This window comes from Ovis aries, chromosome 1 (assembly GCF_016772045.2).
Source record: "Ovis aries strain OAR_USU_Benz2616 breed Rambouillet chromosome 1, ARS-UI_Ramb_v3.0, whole genome shotgun sequence".
NCBI classification, from domain to species: domain Eukaryota; kingdom Metazoa; phylum Chordata; class Mammalia; order Artiodactyla; family Bovidae; genus Ovis; species Ovis aries.
The window spans coordinates 19,098,283-19,124,985 of NC_056054.1; the positions used below are offsets into that span (position 1 = coordinate 19,098,283).

Genomic DNA, 26,703 nt, shown 5'->3' on the forward strand with positions numbered 1-26,703 from the left:
TGGCAGGCGCGATGGTTAGTTGCGACATGTGAACTCTTAGTTGCGGCATGAGGAATCCAGTTCCCTGACCAGAGGTTGAACCCAAGCCCCCTTCATTGAGAGCTCAGAGTCTTAGTCACTGAACCACCAGGGAAGTTCCTCCCTTGACTTTTATAATGATTCCTTTCAGTTTTTCTTTATAATTTTATTACATATATCTCTATCCCTAAACAATTAGTGCTTTTGGATATTTATATGGGTAAAATTTTTGCCAAAGTGAAAACAACACCTAGTTGTGGATGTGACTGGTGATAGTAGTAAAGTCCGATGCTGTAAAGAACAATATTGTGTAGGAACCTAGTATGTTAGGTCCATGAATCAGGGTGAATTGGAAGTGGTCAAACAGGAGATGGAAAGAGTGAACATTGAGATTTTAGGAATCAGTGAACTAAAATAGACTGGAATGGGTGAATTTAACTCAGATGACTGTTATATCTACTAATGTGGACAAGAATTCCTTAGAAGAAATGGAGTAGCCCTCATAGTCAACAAAAGAGTCCAAAATGCAGTACTTGGGTGCAATCTCAAAAATGACAGAATTATCTCCAATCATTTCCAAGGCAAACCATTCAGTATCTCAGTAATCCCAGTCTATGCCCCGACCAGTAACGCTGAAGAAGCTGCAGTTGAACGATTCTATGAAGACCTACAAGACCTTCTAGAACTAACACCCAAAAAAGATGTGCTTTTCATTATAGGAGACTGGAATCCAAAAGTAGGAAGTCAAGAGACACCTGGAGTAACAGGCAAATTTGGCCTTAGAATACAAAATGAAGCAGGGCAAAGGCTAACAGTTTTGCCAAGAGAATGCACTGGTCATAGCAAACACCCTCTTCTACCAACACAAGAGAAGACTCTACACATGGATATCACCATGGAGAGAGGTTTGTGACATTGTATAGGAGGCAGGGATCAAGACCATCCCCAAGAAAAAGAAGTGCAAAAAGACAAAATGGTCACCTGAGGAGGCCTTATAAATAGCTGTGAAAAGAAAACAAGTGAAAAGCAAAGGAGAAAAGGAAAGATATAAGCATCTAAATGCAGAGTTCCAAAGAATAGCAAGGAGAGATAAGGAAGCCTTCCTCAGTAATCTATGCAAAAAAATAGAGGAAAATAATAGAATGGGAATGACTAGAGATCTCTTCAAGAAAATGAGAGATACCAAGGGAACATTTCATGCAAAGATGGGCTCAGCAAAGGACAGAAATGGTATGGACCTAACAGAAGCAGAAGATATTAAGAAGACGTGGCAAGAATACACAGAAGAACGGTACAAAACACATCTTCATGACCCAGATAATCACGATGGTGTGATCACTCACCTAGAGCCAGACACCCTGGAATGCAAAGTCAAGTGCCTTAGAAAGCATCACTACGAACAAAGCTAGTGGAGGTGATAGAATTCCAGCTGAGCTATTTCAAATCCTGAAAGATGATGCTGTGAAAGTGCTGCACTCAATATGCCAGCAAATTTGGAAAACTCAGCAGCGGCCACAGGACTGGAGAAGGTCAGTTTTCATTCCAATCCCAAGGAAAGGCAGTGCCAAAGAATGCTCAAACTACCACACAATTGCATTCATCTCACATGCTAGCAAATCGATGCTCAAAATTCTCCAAGCCAGGCTCTAGCAGTATATGAACCGAGAACTTCCAGATGTTTAGGCTGGTTTTAGAAAAGGCAGAGGAACCAGAGATCAAATTGCCAACATCCATTGGATCATCAAAAAAGCAAGAGAGATTCTGAGCCTAGTATGGTGCCGAGCGCAGCAAGCTTTGCAGGCAGCGGTGGCAGCGGTGGCGGCGGCGGCCTGAGCTTCGGGGCAGCCCGCTTCCCTCCTCCCAATCGCTTCGCTTCCTTTCCCCGCGGTCTGCATGAAAGCCTTCAGTCCAGTGAGATCCATTAGGAAAAACAGCCTTTCGGACCACAGCCTGGGCATCTCCCGGAGCAAAACCCCGGTGGACGACCCGATGAGCCTGCTGTGCAACATGAAGGACTGCTACTCCAAGCTCAAGGAGCTGGTGCCGGCATCCCCAAAACAAGAAGGTGAGCAAGATGGAAATCCTGCAGCACGTCATCGACTGCATCTGGGACTTGCAGATCGCGCTGGACTCGCACCCCACCGTCGTTAGCGTGCACCACCGTCGACCCGGAGCCAGGCCTCCAGGATGCTGCTCACCACCCTCAACACCGACGTCAGCATCCTGTCCTTGCAGGCTTCTGAATCCCGTCTGAGTTAATGTCAAATGACAGCAAAGCGCTCTGTGGCTGAATAAATGGTGTTCATGACTTTTTTTTCCCCATTTGCACAACAACAACAAATCCGAAGGCTCTTTTAAGGCGCTGAACTTATTTTTCAACCATTTCACAAGGAGGGCAAGTCAGATGGACATTTTAAAAAAAAAAAAAATGGAAGGAAAACTTAAGAAAGATCAACTTCCCCAGGGTGTTTTCTGACCTGGAGTGTGATATTAGTTATTTATGAAAAAGTCTTTTAAATGCCCTTTCTGCAGTTGGAAGGTTTTCTTTATATACTATTCCCACCATGGGGAACGAAAACATTAAAATTACAAGGAATTGCCCAATTTAAGCAGACTTTGACTTTTTTCAAAGGTGGAGCGTGAATACCAGAAGGATCCAGTATTTAGTTACTTAAATGAAGTCTTTTGGTCAGAAATTACCTTTTTGACACAAGCCTACTGAATGCTGTGTATATATTTATATATAAATATATATACATACTGAGTGAAACCTTGTGAACTCTTTAATTAGAGTTTTCTTATTTAGTGGCAGAAATGTACATTTCTGCATACAAAGTGTAATGATGTACTTATTCATGCTAAACTTTTTATAAAAGTTTAGTTGTAAACTTAACCCTTTTATACAAAATAAATCAAGTGTGTTAAAAAAAAAAAAGCAAGAAAGTTCCAGAAAAACATCTACTTCTGCTTTATTGACTACACCAAAGCCTTTGACTGTATGCAGTTCAGTTGCTCAGACAATTCTGGCTGTTTGCTACCCCATGGATTGCACACGCCAGGCCTCCCTGTCCATTACCCACTCTCGGAGTTTACTTAGGCTCACATCTATCGAGTCTGTGATGTCATCCAACCATCTCATCCTCCATCATCCCCATCTCCTCCCACCTTCATTCTTTCCCAGCATCAGGATGTTTTCCATTGAGTCAGTTCTTCGCATCAGGTGGCCAGTGCTGAGTTTCAGCTTCAGCATCAGTCCTTCCAATGAATATTCAGGACTGATTTCCTTTAGAATTGGCTGGTTGGATTTCCTTGCAGTCCAAGGGACTGTCAAGAGCCATCAACACCACAGTTCAAAAGGATCAGTTCTTTGGTGTTCAGCTTTCTTTGTAGTCCAGCTCTCACATCCATACATGACTAGTGGAAAAACCATAGCTTTGACTAGATGGACCTGTGTTGGCAAAGTAAAATTCATAAAGAGATGGAAATACCAGACCACCTGACTTTTCTCCTGATAAATCTGTATTCAGATCAAGAAGCAACAGTTAGAACTGGACAAGGAACAACAGACTGGTTCTAAATCGGGAAAGGAATATGTCAAGGCTGTCACCTGGCTTATTTAACTTATTTGCAGAGTACAGCATGTGAAATACTGAGCTGGTTGAAGCACAAGCTGGAATCAAGATTGCCAGGAGAAATATCAATAAGCTCAGATATACAGATGACACCACCCTTATGGCAGAAAGTGAAGAAGAACTAAAAAGCCTCTTGATGAAAGTGAAAGAGAGTGAAAATGTTGGCTTAAAATTCAACATTCAGAAAACTAAGATCATGGCATCCAGTCCCATCACTTCATGGCAAATAGATGGGGAAACAATGGAAACAGTGTCAGACTTTATTTTGGGGGGCTCCAAAATCACTACAGATGATGACTGCAGCCATAAAATTAAAAGACTCTTGCTCCTTGGAAGAAAAGTTATCCCAAACCTAGGCAGCATTTTAAAAAGCAGAGACATTACTTTGCCAATAAAGGTCCATCTAGTCAAAGCTATGGTTTTTCCAGTAGTCATATATGTGTGTGAGAATTGAACTATAAAGAAAGCTAAGTGCCAAATAATTGATGCTTTTGAAGTGTGGTGTTGGAGAAGACTCTTGAGAGTCCCTTGCACTGCAAGGAGATCCAACCAGTCCATCCTAAGGGTAATCAGTCCTGAATATTCATTGGAAGGATTGATGTTGAAGCTGAAGCTCCAGCTGATGCTGGAGCTGGGAAAGATTGAAGGCAGGAGGAGAAGGGGACGACAGAGGATGAGATGGTTGGATGGCATCACCGACTCAATGGACGTGAGTTTGAGCAAGCTCTGGGAGTTGGTGATGAACAGGGAAGCCTGGCGTGCTGCAGTCAATGCTGAACTTGAACTGCAGTCAAGTTCAGTCGTGTCTGAGCGACTGAACTGAGCTGATGGGTAAAATTGTGGTTTTGTACTATTGGGTCTCAATTCCTCTGTTCATTATTAAGAATATAGGATTTGTCCATATTATTGCATGTAGCTAGAATTCATTCATTTTTATTTCTATGTTATAGTCCATTGTATGAATATACCCTGATTCATGTATCCATTCTAACGATGGTATACATTTTGGTATTTCCCATTTTTCTTCTTATGAAAAGTACTACTGTAAATATTTTAATATTTGTACTGTTAAGTGCCCTGGTGTACAGGGTATAAGTTTCATTAGGGTAGAAATCTGGACGTAAAATTGCTGGGTTCTGAGATAAGAGCTTCTTCAATTTTATTAGTTAACATTGAACTGTTTTCCAAAGAGGTTCTGCCAGTTTATTCTACTACCAACATGTGCATAAGAATTTTTGCTTTTCCACATTCTCACCAGTGCTTGGTATTGTGAGACCTTTTCATTTACACCAGCCTTGTTGATATATAATGATGACTCGGTGTGGTTCTTATTTACATTTCCCTGGTTACTGGGTAGAGTACCTTTTCGTATCTTTATTGGCCATTGCATTTTTTGTGTGTGTGATGTACTTATTCAAAGTTTTGCTCATTTTTCTGTTGAGTTTTCTTTAACCTGATCTCTTCTCGTAGACTTAGTATTTCTCTTTCAATTTCCATATAAGACTCTCCTACAAATATATATATTTGTGTGTGTGTGTGATCTCAGCCTGTGGGATCTCAATTCCATGACTAGGGATTGAACCCTAGCCATGGCAGCAAAAGCCCAAAATCCTAACCACTGGACCACCACGGAACTCCCAACCTGCAGATATATTCTGTATATTCTAACTGCTCTCCTTATCTCTAACTCCATCCTCTTCATTGCTGTCAGAGTTCCGTTTCAAGACAAGCCCTGTTCTTGTAACTCCTGTGCCTGGAACCCTTCGGTGACCCCCATGGCCTCACAGGCAACACCACATGGAAAGCCCTCCATCATCTGCCCGCTGCCCGACAGGTCTCAGCTCTTACAAGTTCCTCTTAACCCTTCCTCCCTCCCTTTTTCCTGTAACCTCCATCTCTACCAAATTGCTCACAGTTCCTTGAATGCATAAAATTGTTGTACATCCGTCTTCACCAGTTATCCTTTTTCTTCCTTTTGCCCTCAATTTGGAAAACACTCTTTTTTGGGGGGGATGGGGAGGGAAGTAGATAAGAATAGCTTTATTACTTTGCCAAGCAAAGAGGGACACAGTAATATCAACTCGTATATATGGAATTTAGAAAGATGGTACCAGTGATCCTACATTCAGGGCAGCAAAGGAGACACAGCAAAGGAGATACAGGCTTTTGGACTCAGTGGGAGAAGGCAAGGATGGGATGATTTGAGAGAATGTACTGAAACGGAGATTCAGTTCAGTTCAGTTCAGTTCAGTTCAGTCGCTCAGTCGTGTCCAACTCTTTGCAACCCCATGAATCGCAGCACGCCAGGCCTCCTTGTCCATCACCAACTCCCGGAGTTCACTCAGACTTACGTCCATCGAGTCGGTGATGCCATCCAGCCATCTCCTCCTCTGTCGTCCCCTTCTCCTCCTGCCCCCAATCCCTCCCAGCATCAGGGTCTTTTCCAATGAGTCAGCTCATTGTATGTAAGATAGATGACCTGTGCAAGTTCCATGCGAAGCAGGGCACCCAGAGTCAGTGTTCTGGGACAGCCCAGGGGGATGGGGTGGGGAGGGAGGTGGGAGGGGGTTCGGGATTGGGGGAAACACATGTATACCTGTGGCCGATTCATGTTGATGTATGGCAAAACCCATCACAATATTGTAAGGTAATTATTCTCCAGTTAAAATAAATTAACTAATTTAAAAATAATTTTAAAAAAAGAGGGACGCAGTAGACTCCTGTCTTGAAAAACTATGTGTTTTTAAAACTCAGTTCAAAGGTTACTTCCTTTATGAAACCCCTCCAGCTCACCTTCTCATCTCTCATTAACTTCTCAATCTCTTGTCCTTCTCAACACACTATTATTTTTTCTAGCAGGGCTAGAATATACAGTTTAGTATACAAATTAACCATACTCTATCGTTATGTTTAGTCTGTATACCTGTCTCCCCCATCAGATTGTATAAGCCATAAGCCCTTTGAAGGCATGGGAAACCCCCAAATGTAGAGAAATTTCTCATTTCTCTTTTCATTTTCAGGGCTTAGCACAGTGTCTGGCACAGAGCAGGTGGTGGTAAATAGTACAAATTGTTGTTAATGTTATAACAATTATTATAGGTACATGTCAATCTGTTTTCCTTATTGTGGACTCTTTGAGGGGCCTGGCACTTGGGTGGCATGCAGTGACGCTTGTCTAATGAATGAACAATTTATAAAACATCTGAAAACAGCCATTGCTTTAAAGCAATATTTGAAGTAGCAATAGAGACGTCATGAGTATTAAACTTGCAGAGAAATGAATCTGATGTATATCCATCTCATGAAGATGAAAATTTTAGCTTAAACTAATTCAAAGCAAAATTTCATAAGAAGAAATATAAAATGTTATGCTTCAGTTAAAAATTTAAGCTGTAAAAGTAGAAAAGGCCTAGGTTGTTGGTTCATATGGAAAAGGAGTTCGAATCTATTATGTGATACTGTCCTTCATCTCAAAAAATTAAGTTGCTAACTCCTGCAGCTCAATTCCAGAAAAATAAATGACCCAATCAAAAATGGGCCAAAGAACTAAATAGACATTTCTCCAAAGAAGACATACAGATGGCTAACAAACACATGAAAAGATGCTCAACATCACTCATTTTCAGAGAAATGCAAATCAAAACCACAATGAGGTACCATCTCATGCTGGTCAGAATGGCTGCTACAAACAATAAATGCTGGACAGGATGTGGAGGAAAGGGAACACTCTTACACTGTTGGTGGGAATGCAAACTAGTACAGCCACTATGGAGAACAGTGTGGAGATTCCTTAAAAAACTGGAAATAGAACTGCCATATGACCCAGCAATCCCACTGCTGGGGATACACACTGAGGAAAGCAGTATTGTAAGAGACACGTGTACCCCAATGTTCATCGTAGCACTGTTTATAATAGCCAGGACATGGAAGCAACCTAGATGTCCATCAGCAGACGAATGGATAAGAAAGCTGTGGTACATATACACAATGGAATATTACTCAGCTATAAAAAAGAATGCCTTTGAATCAGTTCTAATGAGGTGGATGAAACTGGAGCCTATTATACACAGTGAAATAAGCCAGAAAGAAAAATACCAATACAGTATACTAACACATATATATGGAATTTAGAAAGATGGTAACGATAACCCTATATGCAGAGACAGCAAAAGAGACACAGATGTATACAGAACAGTCTTTTGGACTCTGTGGGAGAAGGCGAGGTGGGATGATCTGAGAGAATAGCACTGAAACATGTATATTATTCATATGTGAAACAGATCGCCAGTCCAGTTTCAATGCATGAAACAGGGCGCTCAGGGCTGGTGTGCTGGGATGACCCAGAGGTATGGGATGGGAAGGGAGGTGGGAGGGGGGTTCAGGATGGGGAACACATGTACACCCATGGCTGATTCATGCCAATGTATGGCAAAAACCACTACAATATTGTAATTAGCCTCCAATTTAAATAAATTTTAAAAATAAAAATAAGTTACTGAAATAGGTTATAATTTGCATACAAGTGTGGCTGGAAAGATGAAAAACTAAGGAACACAGCGTCAAGAGATTATCCTTTGATTAATACTTACGTTTTTTGTCTGAAAAGCTGTCATTGTTACAATGAAACCTTGTATGGCCCAGCTAAGACTTTCTTTGCTCAACAAGAATGCCTGTTTCTTTCTAAAACCATTTTGAAGATGACACAGTGGATAGAGTTCATGTGCCTGGCACTCCGTCATAGACAAACCTACAATGATGTACAATTTCTGATCCATGAGCTCTGCTTCCACTCTTTCTCTCCCCACCTTCAGGAAAGCATATCATAACGCAAGTGAGCAAAAGTGACGTTATTTATTATAATGATGACCTTGATCTGTTCCGAATTATATTTTCTAAAAACTCAATCATTTCTCTGAACTTCAATAGTAAGAAATTACTATATTCCTCATGGTTGACATCTTGGTTGAGAACCAAGGTGGTATATTTGTAGGAAGAAGAGAGATTTTGGAACCACACCAATAATAATTCGGATTGCACTTCAGTCACTGCCATGTGATCCTCAGCTAGTTGCTTAATATCTCTGACTTCCATCTGAAGGATGGACCACTTTATAAGTTCCTGTCAGGACTATAAATAATTATGTAAAACACTCAGCATGCTGCCTATCTCCTAAATATCTTTCAAGTCTGTATATAGTAGTATATATATATTTATCTTCTGGCTCCTCACCTCTCTGTGGCTGCATCCCTGTTTTAAGCCACTAGTATCTGTGTTCCAGATTACTGCAGCATTCTTCTTGCTGGTCTTTCACTACCCCAGCCTTGCTTGCCCTGTTTTGTTCAGAGCAAAGGATATTCTACAAGGCTGACTTGAACCCTTAACCCCTAACACGTGGAGATGGATATGTTGCTGCCATTTATTGAGCACCTATCACACGACAGGAGCTGGCCTAGTATCTTATGTTTTATCTCATTGAATCCTCACAATAAGATCGTGATGTCAGTACCATCATTCACCTTTAAAGAATTGAAAGTTGCAGAGATTGAGTGACTTGCCCACGGCCACTCTGCTAGGAAGTAAGGGACTCTGTGTGTGTCCAGGGTTCTCTGGTCTCAAAGTCTGTGCTCTGCTCCTGTTTCATGCTGCCTCTGTATCAGGCTCAGAGCCTGGTGCTGTTAAACCTCCTCATCTCGTGACTAACGCCCCGTGTGCTGGTTCTGGGCTTACCACATGGTCTCCCAGGAGTCTGGCTTTGCACGTCACTTGGCTACACACTTTGGGAGATGGCTGTCACTTGGCTGCACATCACTTGGCTACAGGGAGAAGATGATGGCAGCAAATATCTGGTCATATATTAATGAACTGGTACTCTAGTTTTAATCTTCAGTTTTTTACGACTTAGTGAACATACAGAAACCCCCCTAGGTTCTCTCAATTCTGGACCACTTGATCTCATGAATAGCCATCAGCAACCTCAGTCACAACATACCCAAACTGATTTTGTTAACTTTCCCTCTTTGGAGAGGCAGTATAACCTGGACCAGTAAGGCTGAGGGCCAGGGTCTGGACTTTGATAAATTTGCCAGGGGAAGTACCACCTGGCATGGGTCTTCTGGCAGCCAGCCTGCTGCTCCAAATTACCACTTTCCGATGTCTACAATTAACCTTGATGACATTGATGAAAAGTCTTGTATTTGATTTGAGACTTGACTGCTTTTGTAGAGTTTTAGCTGGTAACAGAAATGTAGACTCTGTCTGCATTTGGTTTTATGAGACAGGCTAGTCTTTGTGAATGGCTGCTCATTTCCTAATGTTTTCTCAAGCATTCAACCAACAAACATTCCTCAAGCCCTATAACAAGGGGAAATACAAAGAAATTTAGCATTTTAAGATACTTACAGTATAATGGGGACTATTAGACACAAAAATAAGAAAATAACCAGCAATTAAAAATACAAGATCCCAGTCCTTTCACATGATAAGCATTCTGTGAATCAAATGGGTTTGAAGTGAGTGTTTGATGTAACATGTGCCTGGAGCTTATGTGGAAGCTCAATAAATATTTGTTGAATGTTCACCTTCCAGATGCCACTCCCATAGAAAACTAATCCATATCTCTAGCCCTGACCTCTTGACAAAGCTGCAGACTTGTGACATCCAGCAACCCACTGGACCACTTGATCTCATGAATAGCCCATCAGCAATCTCAGTCACAACATATCCAAACTGATTTTTGTTAACTTTCCTCTTTGGAGAGGCAATATAACCTTAGAATACTCTGAGCATGGAGTCTGGAACACTGGCTTCAACTGCAGCTCCCATACTTAATGGGTAAGTGACCTTGGGAAAGTCCTTAGCTCTTCTTCCCTTGCATGAGAGAAATTTAAGGCTTTTCTTAGGATTCAGTGAGATAATGGATTGTTGTTCTTGTTTAGTTGCCAAGTCATGTCCGACCCTTTTGTAACCCCAAGGACTATAGTCCTCCAAGGTCCTCTGTCCATGGGCTTTCCCGGGGAAAAATACTGGAGTGGGTTACCATTTCCTTCTCCAGGGGATCTTCCCAACCCAGGGATCGAACCTGCATTGGCAGGCAGATTCTTTACCACTGAGCCACCAGGGAAACCCGAGATAATGGATACAAAGCATTTAACACAGTGGCTGCACACAGTAATCATTAAATGTTACCTATTGTCACAATTTTCCCCACATTTCCTATTTTCCTTATTTGGTACTGAGAGCAGTTTTCACTCCAACCCTCTCCTTCACCCCATCACATCTAATTTGTTACCAAAAACTGTATGTTCTACTTTTTTATTATCTTGCAGATTATGATGCATTCAACATATACTTAACATCTGCTGAATGCCAAACACATTTCTAGGCACCAAAGACTCAGAGATGAATACTTACCAGTCTCTAGTTATCAGTTCTGTTCAGTAGCTCAGTTGTGTCTGAGTCTTTGCGATCCTATGGACTGCAGCACGCCAGGCTTCCCTGTCCATCACCAATTCCTGGGGCTTACTCAAACTCATGTCATCAAGTGGGTCATACCATCCAACCATCTCATCCTCTGTCGTCCCCTTCTCTTCCTGCCTTCAATCTTTCCCAGCATCAGGATCTTTTCAAGTGAGTCAGTTCTTCACATCAGGTGGCCAAAGGATTCGAGTTCCAGGTTCAGCATCAGTCCTTTCAAAGAATATTCAGGACTGATCTCCTTTAAGATTGACTGGTTGGATCTCCTTGCAGTCTAAGGGACTCGCAAGAGTCTTTTCCAACACCACAGTTCAAAAGCATCAATTCTTCAGCACTCAGCTTTCTTTACAATCCAACTCTCACATCCATACATGACTACTGGAAAAACCATAGCTTTGTCTAGACAGACCTTTGTTGACAAAATAATGTCGCTGCTGTCTAAAATGCTGTCTAGGTTGGTTGTAGCTTTTCTTCCAAGGAGCACGTGTCTTTTAATTTCAAGGCTGCAGTCGCCATCTGCAGTGATTTTGGAGCCCCCCAAAATAAAGTCTCTCACTGTTTCCATTGTTTCCCCATCTATTTCCCATGAAGTGATGGGACTGGATGCCATGATCTTAGTTTTATGAATGTTGAGTTTTAAGCCAACTTTTTCACTTTCCTCTTTCACTTTCATCATGAGGCTCTTTAGTTCTTGGTTTTCTGCCATAAGGGTGGTGTCATCTGTATATCTGAGGTTATTGATATTTCTCCCAGCAATCTCGATTCCAGCTTGTGCTTCATCCAGCCCAGCATTTCACATGATGTACTCTGCATATAAGTTAAATAAGCCAGGTGATAACATACAGCCTTGACATACTCCTTTGCCGATTTAGAACCAATCTGTTGTTCCTTGTCCAGTTCTAACTGTTGCTCCTTGACCTGCATACAGATTACTTAGGAGGCAGGTCAGGTGGTCTGGTATTCCTATCTCTTGAAGAATTTTCCACAGTTTGTTGTGATCCATACAGTCAAAGGCTTTGGTGTAGTCAATAAAGCAAAAGTAGATGTTTTTCTGGAGCTCTCTTGGTTTTTTGATGATCCAGTGTATGTTGGCAATTTGATCTCTGGTTCCTCTGGCTTTTCTAAATCCAGCTTGAACATCTGTAAGGTCACAGTTCACGTACTGTTGAAGCTTGGCTTGGAGAATTTTGAGCATTGACTTGCTAGCGTGTGAGATGAGTGCAATTGTGCGGTAGTTTGAACATTTTTTGGCATTGCCAAAATCTTTGGAATTGAAATGAAAACTGACCTTTACCAGTTCTGTGGCCACTGCTGCGTTTTCCAAATTTGCTGGCATATTGAGTGCAGCATTTTCATAGCATCATCTTTTAGGCTTTGAAATAGCTCAGCTGGAATTCCATATTTATGGAGGCAGACATATATATGGTTGCAGGCTTTAGTTGTTAGCCTATGGTTGTGCGTAATGGAAATGCATAAAGTGTATTCAAAAGAGCCTGAAAGAGATATATCTTCAAAACCAGGGCTCTCACTTAAGCTTATATCACCTCTTACTGTAGATATTGCAGGAGGTTTTTTTTTCTCTTTCTTTTGATTGATTTTGAAAATTTATAGGTAAAACAGAAATATTTGCTCATTATAAAAATAATAAATTACAGAATACTAATTATAAAGTAAAAGTCTCTTTTACTTGACTTCTTTAATCTTACTCCTCACCATAAAGATAAATACTGTCTACAGATTAGTTTGTAGCCTTCTAGACCTTTGCCTGCTTATACATGTGAACGTTTATATATTTTATGGTAGACAAAAAATCTGGATTTTTACACAAATGGGATCAGATCATAAACATACTTCTTGCTTTTTTCGCTTAATGATGTATCTTTAAATTTTTTCCACGTCAAAACAAAATAGAATTACCTGGTTCTTTTCACTCCTAAATGTTATTCCATATTTTGTAACTACTGTGAGTTATTTAGCTGTTTGTCTGTTGGAAGCATTTCAGTTGCTTCCTGTTTTTCACAATTTCAAGTGCTATGGACATGTGCAATAATTTATGCAGGTAAGTTTCTAGTAGTAGAAGTGCTGGGTTAAAAGATATGAGAGTTTAAATTTTTGTTAGAGTGTGCTCAGTTATCCTCCCAAACGACTACCATCCGACAGTGAATGGGAGTACTCATTTTCCCACATCTCACCAACACTGGATATTATCAGTCCTTCAATTTTTGCAAATTTAATGAAAAAAAGATGATGTTTATATTTTATAGATTTGTATTTCTGTGGTTACTAGTGAATTCGAGCATGCTTTAATATGTTTATTGATCATTTGTATTTCTTTTTTCAATGAATGTTATTTGCCAAGATCTCTATTAGGTTGTTATCTTTTTCTTATTGATTTGAAGGCTTGCATCATTACATTGTGATATTAGTTCTTTCTCTGTTATAGGTTACAAATATATACATATATATTTGGTCTATTGTTTGTCCTTATTTACACTGTCTTACATACTATAAAAGGTTTTCATATGTAGTAAAATTCATCAGCCTCTTTTATTATGGCTTCTGGGGTCTGTGTTTTACTCCTAGAATATTTTAGACATATAATCTTTTTCATCTCAATACTTTCCTAGTTTTATTATCCAACTTAGATTCTTAATACAATTAAAATTTATTTTTGCCAATTAGTGTGAATAAGGATTTTAATTTTAGTTTTTCCCTAAGAAAATTTCTAATTGTCTCAACACAGTTAGCCTACTTCTTTCCAACTGATTTGAAATGTCAAGTTGTACATGAGTCTAGTTCTGGATTTATCCTTATCCCTGAATTTTGGGTCCATTTTTGTACCAAAGCAACTGTTTACATTATTGTAACATTATAGAATGTTTTTTTATACCTTCAGTTCTGTTCAGTTCAGTCGCTCAGTCGGTCCGACTCTGTGACCCCATGAATCGAAGCACGCCAGGCCTCCCTGTCCATCACCAACTCCCGAGTTCACTCAGACTGGGACCCAAAACTACATTTACTATCATTTTTCCTTGGTCTCATTGTTTTTCTTACTCATAATTTTCTTGAATGCTTTTATACATTTTTTTTCCTCCCAGATGAATTTTAGAATACATTTTCCTGGTTCCATAGGTACCTTATAAGTATTTTGATTGGAATTTCATTAAATTTATAGCTTAATTTGAGTCTAATCCAAGAACATGAGATAGTTTTCATTTATTTTTGTCTTCTCCCAAGAAATTAAAAGACGCTTACTCCTTAGAAGGAAAGTTATGACCAACCTAGACAGCATATTCAAAAGCAGAGACATTACTTTGTCAACAAAGGTCCGTCTAGTCAAGGCTATGGTTTTTCCAGTGGTCGTGTATGGATGTGAGAGTTGGATTGTAAAGAAAGCTGAGCACAGAAGAATTGATGCTTTTGAACTGTGGTGTTGGAGAAGACTCTTGCGAGTCCTTTGGACTCGCAACCAGTCAATCTTAAAGGAGATCAGTCCTGAATATTCTTTGAAAGGACTGATGCTGAAGCTGAAACTCAAATCCTTTGGCCACCTGATGTGAAGAACTGACTCACTGGAAAAGACCCTGATTCTGGGAAAGATTGAGGGCAGGAAGAGAAGGGGACAACAGAGGATGAGATGGCTGGATGGCATTACCGACTCAATGGACATGGGTTTGGGTGAACTCCGGAAGTTGGTGATGGACAGGGAGGGCTGGCGTGCTGCGGTTCATGGGGTCACAAAGAGTCGGACACGACTGAGCAACTGAACTGACTGACTGACTGAATGTCTTACAGTAAAGTTTACAGTTTCTTCATATAAATTTGAACATATTGATCAGTTTGTATGTGTGCTCAGTCTCTCAGTCATGTCTGAGTCTTTGCAACCCCGTGGACCATAGCCCACCAGGCTCCTCTATCCATGGAATTTTCCAGGCAAGAATAGTGGAGTGGGTTGCCATTTCCAACTCCAGGAGCTCTTCCTGGCTCAGGAATCAAACCTGCATCTCTTGCAGTTCCTGCATTGGCAGGCGAATTCTTTACCACTACACCACCTGGGAAACCCCACTGGTGAGTTCACTCACAAGTATTTTATAATTTGCTTGATATTTTAAATATTTTTCATTAAGCATTTTCTATTTTGTTATAGTTGGCTTAGGGATGGCTACCAGGTGGCTCAGTGGTAAGGAAACTGCGTGCCAATGTAGAAGACTCAGGTTTGATCCCTGCGTCAGGAGCAGTTACTCTGCGGTCTCCCTGGAGGAGGGCATAGCAGTCCACTCCAGTACTCTTGCCTGGAGAATCCCATGGGCAGAGGAGCCTGGCATCCCCAGTCCATATGGTTGCAGAGAGTCAGACAGAACTGAAGCAACTTAGTATACACACATAGTTGGTCTATAGGAAAAGGACTGCTTGCTGTGTTGATCTTCTATCGAGCTTTTACTAAGATTTAATATTAGTTTTGAATTTTTACAGTTAATTCTTAGACTTTCTGAGTTGAAAATTAAATCACATGTAAGTTGTGATAGTTTTAATCTGTCTTTGTAATGCTCCTGTTTCTTTTCCTTGTCTTATCACAGCAGCTAGGACCTCTAGTGCTGTGTTTAGTAGTTGCAAGAATAGCAATGAAACAGGTATCTTTGTCTTGTTCCTCACTTTTGTGGGAATAATGAATGCCCTTCATGGCACAGAGGTTAAAACGTCTGCCTACAATGTGGGAGATACTGGGTTCGATCCCTGGGTTGGGAAGATCCCCTGGAGAAGGAAATGGCAACCCACTCCAGTACTCTTGCCTGGAGAATCCCATGGACGGAAGAGCTTGGTGGGCTACAGTCCACGGGTCGCAAAGTGTTGGACACGACTGAGTGACTTCACTTCACTTCATCAAATTAAATAAATTTTCTTCAATTACTGGCTTGCTGAGAGTTTTTAAATTCTTGTTTTGTTCAATAACTTCCTCACACCTTAAAATCAGAAATGAACATTAAAATGTATCATTTTTTAATGTGGGGTGATCATGAAATTTTTCTCCCTTAATCTATTCATGTAATGGATTATATTAGATTGTATTAGTAGACTTCCTAATATAGAATCATCCCTTACATTTCTGGATAAATCTTATTTAGTCGTGAAAATTATTTGTTTTAAGAACAATTAAGTTTAAGATATTTGCATTGATGTTCTTAAGTAAACTGGTAGTTTTCTCCTTTGTCTATTTTTCCCATTGGAGTAATATAAGTTTAGTATAATAGTTCTCAAACTTTTTGATCTCAGGACACATTTGTACTCTTAAAAATTATTGAGGATTCTCAAAGAACTTTTGTTTATTTTAAAACACAAGAATGTACCCGGGACTTCCCTGGCAGTCCAGTAGTTAAGACTCTGTGCTTCCCCTGTGAGGGGGGCAGGGGCACAGGTTGATCTCTGGTCAGTTGGGGAACTAAGATCCAGGATGCTGTGTAGCACAGGCCAGAAAAGAAAGAATGCACAAGCATATGTTTTATTAATTGTCAGAGCAGTGACATCATCACACAGCATTCCATTGGTCTCTAGAAAACTCCACCATACATGTGTATGAGAGAATGAGATTAAAAAAAAAAAAAACCGAAACATCTTAGTATTGGTACAGAAATAGTTTTGCCTTATGGACTCCCAGAAAGGGCTCCAGGGACCTTCAGGATCCCTAGACCACACTTTGAGAACTGCTAACATAGCAGAATGTTATAAGTTTTCCATATTTCCTCTATACTAATATAAATAACAGCAATTATTTTTGTCTTGAAGGTAGAACTAATCTATAAATTATTTGAAACTGATGGTTTTTGGAATGGTGTATCTTTGCCTACCATTTCAATTTCTACTATGGTTATTGGCCTACTCAGGTTTTATATCTCTTCTTGAGTCAATTTGTACATTTATATTTACCTAGAAGGTCATGCAATTTCAGGTAGATTTTTATCTTTAAAGTATAAAGTTATACTTAAATTACAATTTTTACATTTTCTTTATGTCAAAAATTAAAGCCCCTCTTTTATTTTCATTATTGTTTGCCTGTGTGTTTTCTTTTTTATTCTTATTTGGGTTGCTAAAGGTTTCTTTGTTTTAAAGTCAGATTTATTGAGGTATAATTTATATACAATAAAATTTACCCTTTGCAGTCTATAGTTCTATGAGTTCTGACAAATCAGTACAACCAGGTAACCACCCACACAGTCCAGTTGCATAAGAAATCTACAGTTCTCAGAAATTCCCTCATTTCCCTTTGCAATCAAACTTTCTTTGATCCCCAGTTTTTGGCATCCTATTTCCTATTTTAGTAGTTTGTTTCTTTTTATTTCTGAGTAGTATTCCATTATATGGCTGTACTACAGTTATCTATTTACCAGTTGAAGAATATTTGGTTGTTTCCAGTTTGGGGTGATTATGAATAAAGCCACTATAAGCATTTTCAAATAGGTTTTTGTGTGAACATAAGTTTTAATTTTTCTTGAGTAAATACCTATGAGTGGGATTTCTAGGTCATATGGTAAGAATTTGTCTGACTGTACAAGAAACTGCTGAATCATTTTCCTATCATTCTTTGTTTACTGGATTTCTGTTTATTTTGTTTTTTCCTTTGTTTCTGGTCAAATCTCTTTTTAGAATGTGAGTTTGGTCTCCTCACACTGATTCACCTTAGCAAGGGCATGCTTCACAAATAAAGTGCTAGGGAGGACACCTCAGTGACAAGGCTTGGGAAGTGGTTGCACAAGGTGATATTATGTTTTCTGAACTGAGACACCAATGGGGGATCATAGGAGGGAGGAAGGAAAATGGGATAAATAGAAAGAGAGAGAAAGGAAAGGAAGAAAAGAAATTTAAACAACCTGATGCCTAAAAGGGGAGTGATGTGTGCTACCCTGTAATACCTTTTTTTTTTTCAATTTTTAAAAAAAAGAATAAAAAAAAAGTACTTGACAAACAAAAAAAAATAATTTTAATTTGAGGATAATTGCTTTATAGTGTTGCCTTAGTTTTTGCCATACAACAATGCAAATCAGTTATATACGTGTGTGTGTGTGTGTGTGTGTGTGTCTGTGTGTGTGTATCCCCTCCCTCTTAAGGTGCTTCAGACTCCTGTAATACCTTAATGTAACATTATGAGTCATGGCAACCTACAGAGAGCACTAACCTTGAGGGCAATAGGGTAGGGGAGGTGGGCCAGGAACCACTAGTACAGATCCTGAAGGCTTATGGTTCCAAAGTTCTATTTGAGTAGATAGGTGAGCCACTATGGGCTTTGGAAAAGGAGAATGATCCTGATCCAGTTGGGGTAGGACTGTGTATGTACATGCTAAGCCACTGCAGTCATGTCCAGCTCTTTGCAACCTCATGGGTTATAGCCCACCAGGCTCCTCTGTCATGGGATCCTCCAAGTAAGAGTAATGGAGTGAGCTGCCATGCCCTCCTCCCAAGTCTCTTATGTCTCTTGCATTGGCAGGTGGGTTCTTTACCACTAACGCCATCTGGGAATGGGATTAGGGTTTGGGAAAAGGAAAGAGGCTGGAGATGGGGCAAGCAGTGAGGCTGCTGTCAGTCTTGGGGGGCTCATGGTGTTATCAAAGGAAAGAGAGATTTGTGAGGTGGGAAAGTATGGCAGGCACCCAATAAATACTCATTTAATTAATTAAGGAGCTTGCTATTTCAAGTTGATTGCAAAAAATAGTCGTTTGGTAGAACTGCAAAAGAATGAACTGGAGATGATGAAAACATTGAAAACAATGTGGAAAAGTGAGTAGATTGAAAGGAGAAAAGAATCTTGAAAAATTAATTTAACAGTCTGGGACAAGGAAAGGAGCTGGCAACAGAGTCAGAGAATCAACTAGTCAGAAAACTATGACTATAGCACAGACTTTTGGGAATAAACATGGAAACCTGAGTTCTCTAGCTCCAGCGTCTGACCATCTGTCCCTGTTTGACCCAAGCTCATCTGGACACCCTGAAGCCAGAGAGCTAAGTGATGATAAGCAAGGTTCCTGAGAGGTTCTCAGCTTTGGGGTGGGGTGAGGGGCAAATTAAAATGACCCCGAAGGACCTTTCTATCCTTGGGATCTTGTGATTCTAGTGAAAATATTGCTCAAGTGTCATATTCCCAGAAGAAGGACTTGATTTGAAGAAAGGCCCTAAGACCTTCAGTGGGAAAGAACAAGTAAAGGCTATTGGGTAACCCAAGCCAAGACAATTTCCATCAATCTCTGAAGGTGTTTAATTTGGGAGAGAATGGAGCTCTTTCCACTGCAGAATTTATGGAATTTTTTGTCCAGCGCTCCTATAATGAGGTATGGTTACTACATGTTGCAAGAGAAGGAAAAATAATAAGACAAATAACATGGTTTTTATTTGGTTTCAATGGCACATTAAGAAAGATATCAGTTCCCCCTTTACAAGAAAGGCCATTTACCTCTCGGAGCATTGAAAAGCCCATGGAGTTGAGTTCTACATAAGAAAATAGTGTAGAGTGAAAACTGACATGGTAACATTGCATTATTTAGGTAACATTGTTAGCAACCTACTAAGAGCTGGGTGCTGCAGTTCATGCAGTCACAAAGAGTCAGACATGACTTAACAACTAAACGACAGAGAAGAGATGGATCGTCTTGCCACCCCAACCTTCTTCCAGTTTCTCAAACTTGTCTCCCTTCCTTCTGTCTCTGGGTCTTGGTACCTACTGTTCCCTTGATCCAGAACACATGTCCTCCCACCCACCTCTTTGCCCCTACCTACTCCTGCCTCCAGCCCACTTTGCCTAGTTAATCCCATTGCCTTTCAGATCTGCTCCTAAGTTAACACCTCAGTATTCTCAACTGGTTGCTTTTTCCTGCCCCTCTCGTGGTAGCTCATGTCTACTTTCCTTTGCCCTCTTCCTTTTTCCTTTCCTTCTTCCCTCAAGCATTCAACAAATGAACACAAAGAGAAACAGAAAATGGTAAATTGCAATAAATGCTTTGAAGGAAAAGAACAACTTACTTCAAAAAAGACATATATATATAGGGCTTTCCAGGTGGTGCAGTGGTAAAGAATTCGCCTGCCAATGCAGGAGACTCTGGTTTGATCCCTCAGTTGGGAAGATCCCCTGGAGTAGGAAATGGCAATCCAACCCAGTATTCTTGCCTGGAAAATCCCATGGAGAGAGGAGCCAGGCGGGCTACAGCCCATGGGTTCACAAAGAGCTGAACACGATTGAGCAACTGAGCACACACAGCACAGATATATTTATTGGTTCATTATTCACACAAATAGATGTTCAGAATTTTGTGTTGAATAAATGAATGAAGAATAATTACGAGTAAGACCTCTCACTGGAAGAGGTGGTAAAGAGAATTCCAGGCAAGGAAAATGACACCTGCAAAGATACAGAAGCATGAATGAGTGTGAAGTAATTGACAAATCACTAGAAATACGAGTAAGTGGATGGGTTGAAGATAAGATTGTAAAGGTAAGCAGGATCCTGTTTGTAACTTTGGCTTTTTTCCCAGTTGGGAGAGAGTAGGGGAAATCAAAGGTTTTTAAGCAGGAGAGTGTTATATTCAGATTTGTGTTTTAGAGAGATAACTGATTCTTCATCTATTGCTTTTCCATCCCTGAAATTTTAAATTCTGAAGCTTAGCATGGCTCATATGGTGATTAATCAAAATCAGTTAAAGTGGAAAATCATGAAAATTATATATATGAATAATATATATAATTATTATAGTGAATAATTACTATATATATGCATATTCAAAAGCAGAGACATTCAGTTCAGTTCAGTCGCTCAGTCGTGTCCGACTCTTTGCCACCCCATGAATCGCAGCACGCCAGGCCTCCCTGTCCATCACCAACTCCCAGAGTTCACTCAGACTCACATCCATCAAGTCAGTGATGCCATCCAGCCATCTCATCCTCTGTCGTCCCCTTCTCCTCCTGCCCCCGATTCCTCCCAGCATCAGAGTCTTTTCCAATGAGTCAGCTCTTTGCATGAGGTGGTCAAAGTATTGGAGTTTCAGCCTTAGCATCATTCCTTCCAAAGAAATCCCAGGGCTGATCTCCGTCAGAATGGACTGGTTGGATCTCCTTGCTTTGCCAACAAAGGTCCGTCTAGTCAAGGCTATAGCTTTTCCAGTAGTCATGTATGGATGTGAGAGTTGGACCATGAAGAAAGCTGAGTGTCAAAAAATTGCTGCTTTTGAACTGTGGTGTTGGAGAAGACTCTTGAGAGTCCCTTGGACTGCAAGGAGATCCAACCAATCCATTCTAAAGGAGATCAGTCCTAGGTGTTCTTTGGAAGGAATGATGCTAAAGCTGAAACTCCAGTACTTTGGCCACCTCATGCGAAGAGTTGACTCATTGGAAAAGACTCTGATGCTGGGAGGGATTGGGGGCAGGAGGAGAAGGGGATGACAGAGAATGAAATGGCTGGATGGCATCACCAACTCGATGGACGTGAGTCTGAGTGAACTCCGGGAGTTGGTGATGGACAGGGAGGCCTGGCATGCTGTGATTCATGGGGTTGCAAAGAGTTGGACACGACTGAGTGACTGAACTGAACAGATATATATATATATATATATATATATGTTTTCAACGTCTTACTCTAATTTAGAACATATAAATCCACAACCACTTCAGGTTCCCTTAAGTGCAGAGTCTGATTTTTGAATGACTGCATCCATGTAGAATTATCTGTGGACTTAGCTTCAAAATAGAACAAGAACCTTGTTGTTCAGTCGCTAAGTCATAGCTGACTCTTTGCAACCCCATGGACTACGGCATACCAGGCTTCCCTGTCCTTCACTATCTCCCGGAGCTTGCTCAAATTCATGTGCATTGAGTTGGTGATGCCATCCAACCATCTCATCCTCTGTCTCCCCTTTCTCCTCCCACCTTCAATCTTTCCCAGCATCAGGGTCCTTTCCAATGAGTCAGTTCTTTGCATCAGGTGGCCAAAGTATTGGGGCTTTAGCATCAGTCCTTCCAACAAATATTCAGGGTTGATTTTTTTTAGGATTGATTGGTTTGATCTCCTTACTCTCCAAGGAACTCTCAAGAGTCTTCTCCATTACCACAGTTTGAAAGCATCAATTCTTTGGCGCTTAGCATTCTTCATGGTTCAACTCTCACATCCATAGAAAATTAAATATTTCTTATAAAATAACCTCGGCACAGAGTCCATGATTATGATACTTTCAGGTTTTTTACATGATATTATAGTGGTTAATACACAGTCTCCCAAACCAGACTGCTGGGTTCAAATCCTGTACCACTTCCTAACTCAGGCGAGTTGTTAGCTTCTTTGTGCCTCAGTTTCCTTAATACTCGCTTCAGAATGTTATCATGAGGCTCAAATGATACTTTACATAAAGGCCTAATGTAGTGCCTGAGACATAGTCAACATTCAACAGGTGTTAACTATTTTCAAGTTGTCTCTCCCACACCCAATTCAATATAGCATTTTAAAAAGACTTTCTTCCATGGGGACTTTCCAAAGCATTTAGTTCAGTGTTCTTAGGAACAACAATTCTCTTTCTTTTTGTACCACTGGCTTACATAATATTTAATTATGTAAATACAGTTACCACTTCTATTGGCAAAAACAAACTTTGGCACAATCACAAAGACTTATACTCAACCCGTGGAAGTAGATGTGGACACGCCAGAGGGTAACCTATGAGTGAGGACCATGCAGGGTGCCGTGGCCATTAAGCAGGGTGTTTTACAGTGGGATTGGAGAGTCTCAATGAGCCCAGTAGATCAGTAGAGAAGAGATCAGTTAAGAGAGCATCTGCTCGTGGGTGACAGCCTCTATCCTGCTTGCATCCTTTCTCCTTTGCTCCTATTACAGCTATGCTTTAATTTCATCAACTCCCCAGGCCTAGGCCAGACCTGTAATCTTTCTAAGCATCAAAAAAGAGACTGCTCTCCTATGACATTTAAAATAAAAGCAATAGTAACTTGTAAAATAAGCGTTAGAAAGTCCAATAAAGGTCTGACTTTTCCCATGGTGTTTATTTTGGTGTTTTGTAAAAAAATTTCAGATTCTGTCCCCAGAATTGTAGCAGGGGTTCCCTTTACTTTGCTGGGGACTTGAGAATGTGTTTGTCTATTGGGTAATCTAGCACTGCATTTGACTCCCACATTTTCCCCCAACCTCTCAACCTCTGGCTAGAATCACTTTCCTCACTTTTAACTGCTTTCTTGCCAGAAACTTTTATCCCATCTCCTTATACAGAACCCATCCAATAGCCCCCGAAACATTGGATATATTGAATTTGATGTGACTTTCAGCTCCCAGGTAGAAATGTCCAATAGAAACTTGAATGTAAAAAGTCTGGAACCCAGGAGAGAGACCAAAAGTAGATAGATTTTAAAATCTGCAGCACAGGGACATCCCTGGTGGTCCAGTGGTTAAGAATCTGCCTTCCAACGCAGGGGATGCAGGCTCAATCCCTGGTTGAGGAACTAAGATCCTACATAACACATGGCAACTAAGCCCTGTGTCACAACTAGAAAGGTGTACATGCTATAACCAAGACCTAGCACAGCCAAAAGGTAAATGAATAAAACATTTTTTAAAATAAAATCTGTAACATGTAAGTGTTAATATCTCAGTAATCTAATGTAATCTATGTCCCAACCAGTAATGCTAAAGAAGCTGAAGTTGAATGGTTCTATGAAGACCTACAAGACCTTCTAGAACTAACACCCCAAAAAGATGTCTTTTTCATCATGCGGGACTGGAATGCAAAAGTAGGAAGTCAAGAGATACCTGTAGAAACAGGCAAATTTGGCCTTGGAGTTCAAAGTGAAGCAGGGCAAAGGCTAATAGAGTTTTGCCGAAAGAACGCACTCTCATGGGTCATAGCAAACACCCTCTTCCAACAACAAAAGAGAAGATTCTACATATGCACATCATCAGATGGTCAATACAGAAATCAGATTGATTATATTGTTTGCAGCCAAAGATGGAGAAGCTCCATAAAGTCAGCAAAAACAAGACTGGGAGCTGACTGTGGCCCAGATCATGAACTCCCTATTGCAAAATTCAGACTTAAGTTGAAGAAAGTAGAGACAACCACTAGACCATTAAGGTATGACCTAAATCAAATCTCTTATGATTATACAATAAAAGTGACAAGTAGATTCAAGGGATTAGATCTGATAGACAGAGTACATGAAGAACTATGGATGGCGGTTCGTGACATTGTATAGGAGGCAGGAAACAAGAACATCCCCAAGAAAAAGAAATGCAAAAAGGCAAAATGATTGTCTGAGGAGGCCTCACAAATAGCTAAGAAAAGAGAAGCTAAAGGCAAAGGAGAAAAGGAAAGCCATACCCATCTGAATGCAGAGTTCCAAAAGAATAGCAAGGAGAGATAAGAAAGCCTTTCTCAGTGATCAATGCAAAGAAATAGAGGAAAACAATAGAATAGGAAAGACTAGAGATCTCCTCAAGAAAATTAGAGATACCAAGGGAACATTTCATGCAAAGATGGGCTCAATAAAGGACAGAAATGGTATGGACCGAACAGAAACAGAAGATATTAAGAAGAGGTGGCAAGAATACACAGAAGAACTGTACAAAAGAGATCTTCATGATCCAGATAACCACAATGGTATGATCACTCACCTAGAGCCAGACATCCTGGAATGCAAAGTCAAGTGGGCCTTAGGAAACATGACTACAAACAAAGCTAGTGGAGGTGATGGAATTCCAGCTGAGCTATTTCAAATCCTAAAAGCTGATGCTGTGAAAGTGCTGCACTCAATATGCCAGCAAATTTGGAAAACTCAGCAGTGGCCACAGAACAAAGAATGTTCAAACTACCCACACAATTGCATTCATCTCACATGCTAGCAAATCAATGCTCAAAATTCTCCAAGCCAGGCTTCAACAGTACGTGAACCATGAACTTCCAGATATTCAAGCTGGATTTAGAAAAGGCAGAGGAACCAAAGGTCAAATTGCCAATATCTGTTGGATCCTCAAAAAAGCAAGAGAGTTTCAGAAAAACATCTACTTCTGCTTTATTGACTATCCCAAAGCCTTTGACTGTATGGATCACCACAAACTGTGGAAAATTCTTCAAGAGATGGGAATACCAGACCACCTGACCTGCCTCCTGAGAAATCTGTATGCAGGTCAAGAAGCAACAACAGACTGGTTCCAAATCGGGAAAGGAGTATGTCGAGGCTGTATATTGTCACCTGGCTTATTTAACTTATATGCAGAGTACATCATGAGAAATGCCAGGCTGGATGAAGCACAAGCTGGAATCAAGATTGCCGGGAAAAATATCAATAACCTCAGATATGCAGATGACACCACCCTTATGGCAGAAAGCCAAGAAGAACTAAAGAGCCTCTTGATAAGAGTGAAAAGGTTGGCTTAAAACTCAACATTCAGAAATCTAAGATCATGGCATCCAGTCCCATCACTTCATGACAAATGGAAACAATGGAAACAGTGAGAGACTTCGTTTTTGGGCTCCAAAATCACTGCAGATGGTGACTGTAGCCATGAAATTAAAAGATGCTTGCTCCTTGGAAGAAAAGCTATGACCAACCTAGACAGCATATTAAAAAGCAGAGACATTAATTTGCCAACAAAGGTCCATCTGGTCAAAGCTATGGTTTTTCCAGTAATCTTATATGGATGTGAGAATTGGACTATAAAGAAAGCTGAGTGCCAAAAAATGAATGCTTTTGACCTGTGGTATTGGCGAAGACTCCTGAGAGTCCCTTGGACTTCAAGGAGACCCAAACAGTTAATCCTAAAGGAAATCAGTCCTGAATATTCTTTGGAAGGACTGATGCTGAAGCTGAAACTGCAGTCCTTTGGCCACCTGAGGCCAGGAACTGACTCATTTGAAAAGACCCTGATGCTAGGAAAGATTGAAGGTGGAAGGAGAAGGGAGCAACAGAGGATGAGATGGTTGGATGGCATCACTGACTTGATGGACATGAGTTTGAGCAAGCTCTGGGAGTTGATGGACAGGGAGGCCTGGTGTGCTGCAATCCATGGTGTCACAAAGAGTCAGACGTGACTGAAGAACTGAACTGAACTGAACACATAAGTGGGATTTGAGCCCATGTGTGTAGGTCACATAACCCAAAAAGGACATGTCGAGAAGGAAGAGCAATGGCTGAGCTGAGAGCTCTGAGGAATATCACAGTGTAAGGGCCAGGTGGAGCAGGAGCTGCCAATGAAAGAGTCAATCTCGACATGCAGGGAAGCCTGAATCCAAGGCAGGAGGGCTTTAGGAAGTGATGGTTACCAAGTGTAACAGAGAGGCAAGGTAAGAATAGACAGTGACTGGCACCTGGTACTCAATACCTATGTGTTAACTGATGTATTGAGGTGAGAGAGAGTGAAATATTTCAAGATGCTTGGCTGAAAAGAGAAGTTAAAAGCTATATCAGTAGGCTGACTCTATGGAGGGCAGGAAAGAAGGGCAGAATCTAATGGAAGATCAGAACCTCCTGCTGATGGTCATTGAGGAAATTCTCACTTCCCCTTCTTGGTTAGGATGAGAAGTAGTGAACTGCTCTAACTACTCCCGCTTCA

General features: G+C 40.6%; 1 protein-coding gene and 1 pseudogene across 15 annotated transcripts in view; both read left to right on the forward strand.

Moving 5' to 3' along the window:
* RNF220 (ring finger protein 220) overlaps window positions 1–26,703 on the forward strand; it is a 269,444-nt gene that overhangs the window by 40,252 nt on the left and 202,489 nt on the right. The window lies entirely within an intron of this gene.
* LOC105607771 (DNA-binding protein inhibitor ID-2-like) lies at window positions 1,859–20,083 on the forward strand (annotated as a pseudogene).